Here is a 12,120-nt window from a genome sequence, read left to right on the forward strand (position 1 = left end):
TTGGGCGCAAGAGCACAGCCTCTGGAGGGGACCAACCTGGGTCCACTGCCTGACACTTTCAATCTGTGTGACATTGCACAAATGACCTCATCTCCTTGGGTGGTACATACAATTAAGCTCTTGCTCACTAACTGGTGAGTCAAACCCACCCAGAGGTGCCTTGGAAGAAAGGCCTGGTGATCTACTTCGGAAAGACCAAGGCTGTGAAAACCCTGTGGAGCATAGTCCCCATGAGCAGAAGTCCACTCCACCTTTATTGGTCTGGTGGACCTTAAGCCCCAGCTTTCTCCTCTGTAAAGTGGCAACCCAGGGCCTGGTTCTTCGTAAGGATGTGAACAATAGCAATTATCATTGTAGTCATGGAGACACGTTACTGTTTCTCCAATGCCTTCCTCACCCCCAAATCACAAGACAGCCCCAAATTTGCCTTTTTGTGGACATCGGGTCCTTTCGAACTGTTACTGTGGAAGCTAAAAAGCAACAACAGAAAAAGAGCCATGTCTGTCAACTCTGTAGGCACACACACGTGCGGACCATGTGCACCCATGAATTCGCGGTTTGGAATTCAGCTTGGCAGTTTGGAGCCCATCTGCAATTACCACCTGGTTGTTTGTTTTCCTCCTGAAGCGGCAGATTCCCAGTAGGAGGCGCCTTCTGTCCCCGCTCGCTGCTCTGACATCCCGCCAGCCGCCTATCGGCTTCTCTCAAGGTTTGAACTTCAAAGCTCTAGACACTCTCCCGAGAAGGGGGCCCTCGGCCTGACCTCTCTTGGAATTCAAAACAATCTGAGGTCGAGAGCGGAGGAGGGCTAGCTCCTCCCTCTGTGTTTAGAATCCAGGTTTTAGGTAGTCGGGCTGAGACCAGCCCACCCTAGTAGAGGCGTCCAAGCCGCGCGGTTCCCGAGCAAACCTACAGGTAGGGTGCGGAAGCAGCGCCGTAGGTAAGGGGAGCCCACGCCGAGCTAGGGTTCATCCACCCCGGCGCCAGGGCTCGGACCGCAGGTCCGTGGCTCTGGGCAGAAACGCGCGACCCGCCTGCCACCCGGCCATCAAGAGAGCGCCAGCCGGTGCTTCGCCAGGACAGTTCTCTGCCAAGCTTGGAACGGGCCCCCAGCAGGGAAGCTCTCCGGCCAGGTGCTCCCATCCTGTGCGCCCTCGCTGGAGGAGGACCGAAGACCAGGGCTTCCCCCCACCCACGCCCCCCCGGCCAGGGCTCAGGCGCGCAACCTGGAGGGCTCCCCAGGGACCCGGGCGGTCCCAAGGAGCCCGGCTGAGGGCCTGAGCTAACTCGCTTTTTAAAAACTTGCTTCCTCCTTCCCTACCTCCGCCTGTCAGTCACCTTGCAGAGCAGCAGCCTTGGGCGGTACGGGCGGGCCCCAGCGCCCGGAACCTGCCGGAGGGTGGAGAGGGCAGCGGTGGCCTCCCTGGGAGGAGCGCCCAGGTGAAGGCCCGTCCAGGTAAAGGCGCGGCGGGGCGACCCACAGAGCTGTGCTTTTGCACCGCGCCTGGTCTGCCAACTCTAATTAAGCCCATAAAGACCTGGGGCTCCCGGCCCGAGACACTGCCCCCACCGCGCCCAACTCCGAAGCCCGATGGGGGGAAGGTCAAGGCTCTGTTCCCTGTCCGACCTAACTCCGAGTGGGGGCGGCGCTTGGTCCAGCGCCACCCTCCCCTCCTCTGCGCTCCGGGCCCTTGCCCCCAGGGGCCTCGAGGCCCCGGAGCCCGCCCGCAGGAACTCGGGTGTGGCGTCGGGAGCCCGGCGGTACCGGGAGGGCCTGGAGGAGGGTCCACGGTGGGCGGTGCCTCTCCGTCTGGAGGCCGCTGGGCCGCACCGCCCTCTGCTCTTGCGCCCCTCCCTCCTCCTCCCTCCCGCACGCCGGCTTCCTGCGTCCCCGTCCCGGTTCCCGAGCCGGCAACGCGCCCTCTTCTCCAGCGCACTCTCTCGGTCTAGAGGTCCCCGAGGAGGCAGCCCCGGGAGGCCTGGGGTCGCGGAGCCCCCAGGCCTAGGCCGCCCTCTGGAGACGGACCCCGACCTGCCGCCGCCGCCGCCCGGTGAGTCTGCGCCGCTGTGCCTTCCGCCCCGCCGCGCTCCGCCGCGCCCCGCCGAGTGACTGTGGGTTCCCGGGGAGAGCCGGGGAGGGAACCGAGACCGGTCTGGGGCTGTGTGTCTGATCGTCTGAGAGCTTCCAGCACGAAGTCTGCGATCAGAAGGACTCCGGACCCCGCACTCTTTGGAGCGAGTGCGGGACACCCGGCCTCCCTGGCATTGCGCGAGGCCAGCTGGCCTCGGCTGGGCGAGGGCAGCCGGCCTAGCGGGCTCCCTGTTGGTGGGGACAGGTGCCGGCGGCCTGGTGGGATTCGATATCTTGGCCTCGACAAAGAGGCACCTTCCACCGATGCTTAGGAGCAGAACTTCCCAGAAGGTCTCGGGAAGCCACCCTGGCGCTGCCCGCATGAGGCACCGCCACCACCACCACCACCACCACCATCATCCCTTACTCCTTCCTGGAAATGGAGGCTTCTTCGGAGTTTAGATTCTTGTTTTATTTTGTTTTGACGTTCTAGAAGCGAAAGGAATCGGACGTTAGCGAAGTGGAGTCAAACTCGTGGTCTTCATTTCCAAGTCAAGTCCCTGTGCGCAGCGAGCCTGTCGCCGGGGCGTGCAAGTCTGATTGAATATCACTTTCAGAAAGGCTCCCTCGCATCTTTCCTAACCAAGTATGGTGGGGGGGCGGGGGTTTGTTAGGAAACCTGGACGCTCGTTGGGTTTTCCCAGCCCCGCCCAGACCCTCGCTGGCCGGGAACAGCCACCAGACGCCCGGTGCAGCGCTCGGATGCGCCGGTGAAGGCGTGTGGGACACCTGGCCGGGTCCCTCCTGGCAGTGTCGGAGGTCCAGGCACTGGGAACCGCGGCGCGGCGGGAGCAGGGTGGGCGGGGCCGCAGCCACCCACGCTGGGCTAGACGGTCAATAAAGGCTGCTGGAGCTGACTGGTGGGGAGGCAGGAAGAGGAATTGCCCTCTTGGTGCTGGCTTTGGGGTTTCGTTTTGAATGGGTCACTTCCAGGATGGCTTCCTTAGTGAAGGGTCTGGCTGGGACCTTGTGAATGGCTTTCACACTTTGGAGACCTAAGTCGGTCTATGGGGCCAAGTGAAAATGAGAGGGAGCCCCTTTCCTTCCAAATATCTCTTTCCCCTACTAGCCAGAGGTACCCCCCAGAGTGGGAGAAAAGGCCGAAGAGAGGGAAAGAAGAGGAGGCTGGTGGTGAACCTGTTCCTCAGGTGTCTCCCCCAGGCATTAGTGATACAGAGCCCAGGGTCCTGGGGAAGCTCCCAGCCTCATGAGGGAGTCGCAGGGAGGAAATGACAAGTGTCAGGGAGAGCTGGTAATATAGTCAGGCTGTTAGCGATTGTGGGCAGTCACCTCACCTCTCTGAGCCTCGGTTTCTTCATCTGTAAAATGGGAATGATAACCTCCTAGGTTGCTGGGAGGCATACATGCCTGGCACATAGCAGATACTCAGAAGCAAGTTATGTTACAGGACTTCGGGGAGAACAGAAGAAAGAAAACAACTCAGGGTGCGGTGTGCCAGGAGATCCCACTAAGAAAAGAATGCTGGGCTGTACAGTGAGTTGGGGAGTCCCTCAGGAAGAAGAGGGAGGAAGGGTATCAGGCAGAATGGAAGAGCACAAGCAAAGGGTCAGAGGTAAGAAGGTGCATGGTGTGTGCAGGGCCTGGACAGGGGCGTAGGTAGTGGGGTGTGGGTTTGTGGGAGGGCGGGAGAAAGTAAAAGGAGTGGAGAGTCAGGAATGAGCTGGACCAGGTTGGCAGGGCTGGGGGTGGGCAGGTTGTTGAAGGGCCCCTTGGAGAACAGGTGGAGCTTTATCAATAGACATCTAGGAACCATTTAACAAATGTTGAGCATCCTCTGTGGGCCACACACTGTTCTAGGTGCTCAGTATAGGTCACTGAACAAGAAAGGCAAAGAAAGAAAGACACAAATTCCATTTAAGGTCTTTAAGCCGGAGAGTCATTTGATCCGATTTACTGGAAGATAATTAGGAAGATAATTCTGGCTGCGTGGAAGTCGGGTGGCAGCTTAGAGGAGACTGAGAGAAGAGAGAAAGTTGGCCTGCGGGTTGGTGGGGGTAGCGGGGATGAAAACGAGGGCCTGGACTGAAGCCTGTGTAGGAGGCAGAGATTAACACGTGGCCACTGGTCAACAGAGCATGTGTGAGGCCCAAACTGCTGGCCTCTCTCTTACCAGAGAGAGCTGGTGACAGCCTGGGACTCTGGCAGGGCCCATCCCCCTCCAGCTGGGGCTTTTCTGCTCTCTGGCTTCTAACTTCACCTGGCCCAGGGTTTCTAGGTCTGTGTAAGGTATGGCAGAGCTGGAGGTGGAGCCGGCAGCTTGTCTCCCATGGATATTGCACAGGGCGGCCACCCCTTTTAGGGCCCCTGTGTCACCAGGCCATGGTTCTAGTAAATGTTTTAGAATCCTCCTTCTGCACAGGCTTGTGGTAAACATCGCAGAACTCTTGGGTTGGAAGAGGCTGGTGCATATAAGGAGTTTCGGCTCTTGGCCTTTCTGTCCCCAGCTCTAAATTAAGCATGGAATTCCAGGGACTGAGATGTGTGCTCTCCCTAGGTGCCAGGAAAGTTCCAGATGCCTTCTGACTGGGGCCATGGTGAAAGATCTGCACCGGCTGCTGGCTTTTGCTTTCACTTTTGTTGTCTTTGCTCTGAAGCTTAGAGAATTCCTTCTTGGAATTTACAGCCGTGAGACCATCTACATGTTGTAATTCTTTTGCTGGGAGATGAGACACACGTTGCGTTTCACCCGCCACATGTAGTAGGATCCCAAGATGTCCAGGTATTGGGGGGGAGTCATCAAAGCCACCACTCTCATTCAACAAGGAATTCAGAGAGGCAAAGGTACTGGCCCAAGGGCACACAGCAAGTCAGCTGCATAATTGGGATTGGAACCAGCCGTCTGGACTCCCCGTCTAGGGTCCTTTGCATTATCATAAGAGGTGTAGCCACACTCAGGGAAAACACTTGTTTTGGTGTCAAATTTAGTCCAGGTTTGGCGGTTTTAACATTAAAGTCTTTTCGGCCACCTCAGAGAATCTCGTTCCTCCCCAGTCTGGACAGGTGGCCCTGCTTCGTTTGGCGGTGCATTTCCTTCTCCTGGATGGAACCCCTGGCGCAGGGGCTGCCCCTCCTGGGAACTATGGCTCCCTGTAAGAAGAAGGTCACTTGTTTGGTTTTCCCTGCTTCAGGCCAGACAGCACGGAGACACTGGCCAGAGAGAGCTCTCTGAGGGTCTTTGCTAAGTCCAGGCTGATTCTCCACTCCTTTCTCTGCTCAGCCCCTACCGGAATCTCAAAACCTTCCCTCTAGGGTTGTTTACGTGGGCTGAGCAGCCCATGGTCTCCTTTTTCTTTCTTGCCCTAGATTTATCAGACCCAGCAGTCCTTAAACGGGAATGCTGACACTTTGGTCCTTAGAATGTAGGCGCTAGAAGGGACCTTAGCCGAGAGAAAGCCCAACCTGCTTATTTTACAGTTGGGGAAGCTGAGGCCCAGAGAAGGGAAGGGATTTTCCTGAGATCAGAGCCATGGGTAGAACCCAGTTCCCTGATTTTGTCGTCAAAGCTTTTTAAGATAATCCTTGGGGGAAAACACGCACACACACGCACGTGCTCACACACACGCACATGCGCGCACACACTCACAACACAGTACCTTCTACTCCAAGGGCCCCTTTCTCTCTAAACTCTGCATTACTAGGTATTTGGGGTATCATGATGACATGCCCAGAAGGGGTAAACGCTGAGGGCACTGTAATACAAGGGTGCCCTGGTCCACTGGTTTTTATACGGTAATCATGGGACACTCGGGACCCCTGATGGGTCCCAGAAGCAGGTGGTGGGTTTGCGAGGACAGAGGTGAGTGGTCCAAGGCAGGGCCAGCAGGAAGGAAGCTTTGCTGATAAATGTTGGAGATGTTAAGGGTAGGAAAGATTCCTTTAAAAAAATTCTGCTACTTCTTACTTCAAGGACTGCATTTTTATCTCCTGCCTGTTCAAACCGGCATTAGCACCAGGGAGTAAGCTAGTGATTAACTCTAATTGACACTCCTTTAACCATGCTTTATAATGCGCCTCTGAATTGAAAGGCTTTTCAAGTTTTTCTCTTCCCCAGGTTACAAAAGAAGTACATGTTCACTGTAGAAAACTTGGAAAAGGCAGCCCAGAACCCATTGCCCTGGCATCTGACTCGTAGCGACCCTATAGGACAGAGTAGAACTGCCCCATAGGGTTTCCAAGGCTGTGAATCTTTACGGAAGCAGACTGCCACATCTTTCTCCCATGGAGCAGCTGGTGGGTTCGAACTGCCAACCTTTTGGTTAGCAGCTAAGTTCTTTAACCACTGCACCACCAAGGCTCCTAGAAAATGAAGAAAAGGGTTAAAAAGGAAAACGTCACGATGTGCTGACAAGCACTGCTATTATTGCAGTGACTTATTTGGCTATATTTTGTGGTTGCTTGTTCACTGTGGTTTACCTGTTTGGCATCACGGCAGGTACTATCCCCATGTGACAGCTCCTTCACACCAGCTCTAACCTGGTCCCAGGTGCTTCTACCATCCAGCAGCTAGCCAGTACTCCGGAGTCCAGCTCTTACCATTGGCTCGGTCAGGACGTTCATTCCCTTGGCCAAAATCCTGAGAAATTTATATGCACCTCCACCGTGGAACTTCAGGGGGCCATTTCTCCACATCATCATGGGTGTTTGGGAAAGGGCTCTATTTACAAAGTCTAAAATCTAAAGCAAAAACCATAGAGTATTGGTGGTTCCGTGGTAGAATCCTTGGCCTCCATGCAGGAGACCTGGGTTCAGTTCCTGGCCAGTGTACCTCATGCATAGCCAGCACCTGTCTGTCAGTGGAGGCTTCAGTGTTGCTATGATGCTGAACAGGTTTCAGCGGAGCTTCTACGCTTCAGTGGATCAGACTAAGACAGACTAGGAGGAAAAGCCTGGTGACCTGCTTCTTAAAAACAGCCATGAAAACCCTATGGGTTACAGCAGTCTGATCTGCAGCCTGTCTTGGGGATGGTGCAAGACCGGGCAGCAGTTCAGTCTATCATGGGTCACTGACCAGATGACAGCTAACAAAAACAACTAAAGCAAAAACCAATTGTCCCTGAGACTCCTGGAAATGGGGGGATTTATCCATCTGGGTGGGATGGGTATGACCCAAAGATCACACAGAGGGAGGGAGAAAGCTTTGCTCCTTCTGATTTTTGGCTGTGTTTGTTTTAACCCAGCCAAGTGCCCCCAACCTGCTACTCCCTGCCATTGGGGTGGCAAGTATGAACCCCTAGAAAAATCAGTATTTGGCTTACAGGTCTCCAAGCAGGTGTTTCAGGGGCAAAGATGTACCACAGAGAATTCGTTTCCTGGTCAGGCCATTTAGGAGGGTTTCCCTGAGCTGGGGACAGGATCTCCCAGGGTCTCTGGTTCTCTGACGGGATGGCAGTTTTGTTAACGCCATAGGCTGTTAGTACCAGAAGCGATCTTGGAGATTTTCTAGCTCAGTGTTTTCAAACTCTGGGCAGCAACTTATTAGTGGTTAGGTTTTAAAATCAGTTAACTGGCTTTCCACTAGCCTTTTTTTTTTTAAGTGAAATAGAAGAGATAGACTAGAAAATGGAGCGCGTCTCCTGTCGTGATAAGTACTCTTGGGTAGAATTTTCATCTCGGTTATTTGTATGTGGGTCTGTACTGAATCACTAAATAAAATAACATTTCTATGTGGCAAGAACCTTGGGCAGCGCCGCTCTGGTCCACTGGTTTTTATACTGTGATCCCAGCAAACTCAGAATTCCTTGGCTGGGCTCCAGAAGCAACTGAGGAGTTGGCAAGGACAAAGTTGAGTGGTGGGAGGCAGGGCCAGCAGGAAGGAAGTTCTGTCTGTAAATGATCCAGATGTTAGGGGTGCGAAAGATCCCTTAAAAAAAAAAAAAATTCCGTTACTTTAAAAATAGAACAGAAAGTTGGAAACCACTACTAGTCTCAGTTTTTAGAGGAAACTGAGGCCAGAAGACAGAAAATTGGGGGCCTTTGCAGGAGGGTGGGAGTGGCAGAAGCTCACATTGATGAAAGTCTCCAAATATGGACCTCTGAGCCTCTCCAAGAAGGTCCCTGGGTGACACAAGTGGTTTGCAGTTGGCTGCTAACTTAAAGGTTGGAGGTCTGAACCTGAGCGGCTCTGCAGAAGAAAGGCCTGGAGATCTGCTTTTGTAAAGATTACAGCCAGAAAAACCCTATAGAGCAGTTCCACTCTGTCACATGGGGTCGCCACAAGTCAGAATTGACTCGATGGCAGAACATTTGAGCCTCTCCAAACGAGGCTCTAAAGTCAGTATCAGTCAGAGCAACAGGCTAGAGACACATGTTCACAGTGCAGCCTGTGTCCCTGACAAGGCTCTATCATTATGTGGACTAGGAATTAATGTTTATCAGAAAGCCTGGAACCATCGCATGAACAGGCCAGCTCTTTGCCGCAGCGCATGAGACATTTCATTTGTTCAGTGTCAGCATTTGCAACAGATCACAGGGTTGGCAACCCCATTTTGGCATTTCTTCTTCTTTTTTTTTAACCTCCCTAGAGCTTCACCCATGGAAGTAGCCTAGGTCCCTTTCCTGGCCTGAGAAGCCCTGGAGGTGACAGGCCCAAGCCAAATCCCTTGCCATCGAGTCAATTTCAACTCATAGCAACCCTCTAGGACAGAGTAGAACTGCCACATAGGGTTTCTAAGGAGTGACTGGTGGATTCGAACTGCCAACCTTTTGGTTAGCAGCCATAGTTTGCCATAGCTTTTAACCACTGTGCCACCAGGACTCCGATGGGCCCAGGGTCACCTAGACAATCCTGGTAGAACCAGGATGATGACTCCCTGTGGTGTCGTGGTTTCACATCGTATACAGTTCAGGATGTCTCCAGAGGTTCTGTTGTTTCCTCTATTCAAGATGGAGAAGGAGGTGGCTCTGGCTCTTGGGTGTGCTGTGTGCCTTTGCCACATTCTCTTTTTCATATCTGGTTTGCTGAGAGTGAGAGAGAGCATTCCCCCAAATATTTACTTGCCTTACCCTTGTTGTATATTTTCCACACACCCGCCAGCCCAGCTTGTGTTGGTTAGGGTGTGGGCATGGTTTGTTGATACTTAGTGAGGGGGGAAATGATAAAAAAAAAAAAAAAAAACTCAAACTTCCTTCTTTTAAGCCACTAAACCAGTTTCTGTCAAATTGATTTCAACTCATAGTGACCCCATGTGTGTCAGAGTAGAACTGGGCTCCATAAAATCTTTCAGAAGATCTCCAGGCCTTTCTTTCAAGGTGCCTCTGGGTGGATTCAAATGGGTGGATTTCACCTGCCAGCCTTTTGGTTAGTTGCTGAGCACTTAACCGTCTGCGCCACCCAGGCACTCCAAACCACCATTTTTATTAGGTTACTCATACCCATTGCCATTGAGTTGATTCTGACTTATAGCGACCCTATAAGACAGAGTGGAGCTGCACCATAGAGTTTCAAGAAGCACCTGATGGATTTGAACTGTCAGCCTTTCGGTTAGCAGCCGTAGCACTTAACCACTATGCCACCAGGGTTTCCTTTGTTAGGTTAGGTGCTATCAAATCTATCACGACTCATAGCAACCCAATGTGACAGAGCAGAACTGCCCCATAGGGTCTTCTAAGCTGTAATCTTTATGGGAGCAGATCGCCAAGTCCTTCTCCCTCAGCGCGGCTAAGTGGGCTCCAACGGTCAACCCTTCAGTTAGCAGCCAAGCATTTAACTATTGCACCACCAAGGCCACCATAAACCAAACCAAACCTGTAACCATCAAGTAGATTCTGACTCATAGTGACCCTATAGAACAGAGTAGAACTGCCCCATAGGGTTTCCAAGGAGTGGCTGGTGGGTTTGAACTGCCGACTTTTTTGGCGAGCAGCCGAGCTCTGAACCACTGGGCCACCAGAGCTCCATATGAGCAACCCCAAATTTTATGGCTGTGTTAACTGCAGTTTGGAGGACAGCAATTAGGTGTTGGAACTGCCTTTGGTAATTGTTTTCAAACAGTGATTGATGCAGATCCTGGTATTTGGGGGTAAATAGTCTCTTGCCATCTGTTTCTTTGGCTTGCTACAGTAGCTGTCAGTCTAAACAAATAGATTGGATATGTACTATGTGGCAGTCTCCGGGCCAGTGGTGAAAAAGAGAGAGTTCACTCCTGCCCCTTGGTGGCTACCCCCCCAGCCATCCCAGCATGGGGCCGGCAGGCGTGACGGTGCCCTTCCTTACAATACAGCTGATGAGTGATGAGGAAGCATGGGAACATGAAGGAGGTTTACCCTGAACTTGGAAAGTGAGGGAAGGATTTTCAGAAAGAGTGAAGTCTAAGCTGCAGTCTGAGGAATGAGCAGAACTTTAGCAGCAAAAGTGGGTGCTCCAGGCGGAGCCAACAGCCTATGCAAAGTCCCAGAGCTTCAAAAGAGCTTAATTCACGTGAGCTGGTACTCATTGTGAAGGGCAGCGGTGGGAAAAACCTTTTATATAATTTCTTTTTAAAAGTCATTTTGAAAGTGAGATTCAGTTGTGGGTTCAACCAATATTCATTGATACCTCTCTGTGGGCCAAGTGCACTTCCAGGTTTTGAGGGAAAACCAGTCCATAAGACAGGTATAGGCCCTATACATGGGGCTTATACCTTATGGGGGTATAGGGGACAGAGCCAGTGAACTAGGGAATAAACAAGTAAAATAACAAACCAATAGCTATATCTTAACGACACTTAATGGAAATCTTTTCTGCTGCCCCACTGCCTGAAGAATCAAGTCTAGGCTAAACTCCTTAGCTTTCAAAGCTCTAAAGACTAGACTTCTTAGAGCCTAACCTCAGTTGGCCTTTCCATACCCATTACTGTGGGCCCAGCCCCTTCCCCCACTCAGTACATCAGTACCAAAGAGCCACTTCCTACTTCTGCCTCCCTCCTACCTTCCCCCCGCCCCCATCAGTAATCATGAACTTGGATGATTTTTTTTCCCCCTTCTCTATTCCTTCTGCCTTTTTGCCTAGACTGGCTTCTGTTCAAGCCAAAACTCTTAAAAAAAAAATAAGAAAGAACTTTTTCTTTGGGAGTAATTTTAGATTTACAGAAAAGTTGCAAAGATAGTATGGAGAGTTTCCATCTACCCGTCACCCAGATGCTAATGTTAGCGTCTTACGTAACCATAGTCCATTTATCAAAACTAAGAAGTTAACATACGACTAACTGAACTACAGACTTTATTTGGATTTCACCAGTTTTTCCACTAATGTCCGGGATCCAATCTACAATCCCACATTGCATTTAATCGTCACGTCTCCTTAGTCTCCTTGGTCTGTGACAGTTTGTCACTCTCCTTGTATTTTATGACCTTGAGTTTTGAAGAAGACTAGCAGTATTTTGTAGAATATCCCTCAGTCTGGGCTTGTCTAATGTTTTCTCACAATTAGATGAAAGTTTTGGGGTTTTGGGAAAAAGACCACAGAGGCTAAGTGTCCTTTTCAGGACATCATCCCAGGATTTATGTCCTATCAACATGACTGATTGGTGATGTTAACCTTGATCACTTGAGTAAGGTGGTGTCTGCCACATTTCTCCACTGTAAACCAGTTGCCATCGAGTTGACTCCAACTTAGGGCAAAGTCCAAGTAGAACTGTACCCCATAGAATTTTCAATGGCTGATTTTTCAGAAGTAGGTTGCCAGGCCTTTCTTCCAAGGCACCTCTGGGTAGACTCAAGCCTCCAGCTTTTTGGTTAGCAGCCAGGTGTGTTAAGTGTTTGCACCACTCAGGGACTCCTCCACTGGAAAGCTACCAGTTATCAGAAGGGGCTTTTTTTTTTTTTAACGTGATAGTAGGTATCATAAAAGAAATAATGGAAAATGATTGATAGATTAAGCTCCTAAAATAAAAAACCTTGATGTATCAAATGGTAAACTGGGTCAACGTTTGCAACGTATGGCAGGCAGAGGCTTGTTCTTTGAACGCGTACCAGAGCTTTTCAGATCAGCA

General features: G+C 51.6%; 1 protein-coding gene across 3 annotated transcripts in view; it reads left to right on the forward strand.

Moving 5' to 3' along the window:
* Positions 1-764: 764 nt before the first annotated feature.
* TMEM51 (transmembrane protein 51) overlaps positions 765-12,120 on the forward strand; it is a 77,496-nt gene continuing 66,140 nt past the window's right edge. The window contains exon 1 of one of the 3 annotated variants that reach the window (XM_049877980.1): positions 765-915. The gene's annotated coding sequence lies outside the window, so the exon portion shown is untranslated. The other 2 variants (XM_049877981.1, XM_049877979.1) reach the window with 2 other exon arrangements.

This window comes from Elephas maximus, chromosome 3, assembly GCF_024166365.1.
Source record: "Elephas maximus indicus isolate mEleMax1 chromosome 3, mEleMax1 primary haplotype, whole genome shotgun sequence".
Taxonomy (NCBI): Eukaryota; Metazoa; Chordata; class Mammalia; order Proboscidea; family Elephantidae; genus Elephas; species Elephas maximus.